Below are 2140 nucleotides of genomic sequence, written 5' to 3'. Positions count from 1 at the left end.
CGATACGGTCGAAAGAATGCACAATCTGACACTTACTGACTTTACATCGACAATTTTAATTGATACAAAAGGTTTAGGTGAGTGCGTTGAGAACCCTAAATGGCTGAGTTAGCGTCTCATTTTTTAAAACTCATATTCCTCAAATTTATTTTTCAACTATAGATTTAATCAACTTTTATCAAAATTTACTTAAAATCTTTTTTTCAGCCAAATCAAATAGGGGCTAAGTTCAAACAAATCCAAGTTAAGAGACCATCATTAAATAAATTATAAGTCGAGTGATTTTATTAAAACTGTCCTAATTAATAAACGTTTGGATAAAATTAGATTAGATCTGCCTAAAAACATGAAACGACTAATTGTGCAATGACTCACATCTTTCAAGCCTTTTGTTGTTGGTAAGATCATGTCAGTTGATATTAGGAATGGCGAAAAAACCTGTTATACCGATCGGGCCCTGTCTCAAACAGGACGCAGATGATCCGCTTAATCAAGTAATCAAGTCGGGGGCCCTTAATTTATCAAATATATTTGAATAATTTAACTTTTAAAAAATAAATTAATTAAATAAAAAATTTTAATAACTATATTATTGTCTCATTTTAATGAATAAGGATAATAAAATGAATTATAAAAAACATTAAAAAAATTAAACGAGTACGTAAATTGGGAAAACGTCCCACCCCGCCAGCCTTAAATTAGTAACGGGCGGGTACGGGGTTGGAAAAATCCCGCTCCGTCTTGGACATGCCCTGTTGCCATCCCTAATTGATATATTGAAATATTGGATTCAATGTCTTGTACACATTGGATTAAACAAATAATGAAGAATATGTTTAATGTCCTTTAAAATATGTGTGCTACTGAAAATATGTTTGTGAAAATGAGAACGACTCTCATGAAAATTACAAGTTGTTCCACTTGCTTTTGGACAGTTAGTTAAACTTGAATGGAGCAACGTTACACAATTGGAGAACAGACAGCTAAACATAACGCCATAAGCTACTCATTCATTTATTTCGGTCAGCAAATAGAGAGTATATGTGTGGTTAAAAAATAAGGAAAAATTTTAAATTTGCGTATAATATTATTTTATTGAAAAATATGTGATTGAAATTATGTCAAAACACTGCAGAATAATGTATTTTTCCTGAAAAATGGGGCTACAAACAGGGGCAATATATCAGAATGATTGAATTCTCCCCTATTTCAGGGGCAAAGTTGCGGGGAATTCGGGGCACTTGTGCTGTCCACACACGTTTTAAAAAATTTTGTTTTATTAATCAAGAATTTAGAAAGAAAACTAAAGGGTGTTTGGAAGAAATTTTTATATAAAAATACATTCTTGAATAGTAAATTAATGGGAAATGCGTGGTTGAAAAATAAGGAAAAGTTTTTTATGTACGTATAATATTATTTTAATAAAAAATGTGCGGTTGAAAAAAAAAATATCTTTTAAAAAATTAGATACCAAACAGAGCCTAAATATAGGAGTCGAGTTAGCTTCTCTCAGGACAAATTAAGAGCAATTTTAACAAAAACGTCTTGGTAGTTAGGCTATTCGATTCCAACTATATTGTCGGTTATTGCTCCCACTTGAAGTTTATATAAAAAAAGGGAAAAAGATTCCTCGACGATGTGAGATAGAAAGACTCGTTTTTCAAGTCATGTAGATAATTAAATTCTTTTAAAGATCAAAACATTATTATCGTGCATGAGTGACTTGACTTGAGTGAGGCTCCACTGTCGGCAGGCATTGCACTTTTATTAAAGAAAAGAATAAGATCAATAGAATATCCTAGAAAATGAAATCATAATTAGTTGAATAAAAAATGGACCCACCCCATTCCATTATTAAATGCATGATATGATACAGTAACAGGTGGCCAGAAGATGAACCCAAAAAAATATCAGCCCTACTCCCTGTCCCGAGTTGGGGACAGTGTCAGGGACAGGGACGCCATGGCTTTATTCAAAAAATATTATACTATTTAACTTGATGATCGAAAATAAGTGAGATGACCAAATTATTATACAATTAGTGATCGTTTGTGTCATATTATTTATGATTAATATATTATGAAATAGTGATTGATATTGAAATGTGTGGTTAAAAAAGAAAGAAATTTTTTTGATTACG

Source organism: Olea europaea, unplaced genomic scaffold (genome assembly GCF_002742605.1).
Source record: "Olea europaea var. sylvestris unplaced genomic scaffold, O_europaea_v1 scaffold1794, whole genome shotgun sequence".
Classification (NCBI taxonomy): domain Eukaryota; kingdom Viridiplantae; phylum Streptophyta; class Magnoliopsida; order Lamiales; family Oleaceae; genus Olea; species Olea europaea.
The sequence above is the reverse complement of the archived record's forward strand: the minus strand, read 5'-3'. Positions refer to the sequence as shown.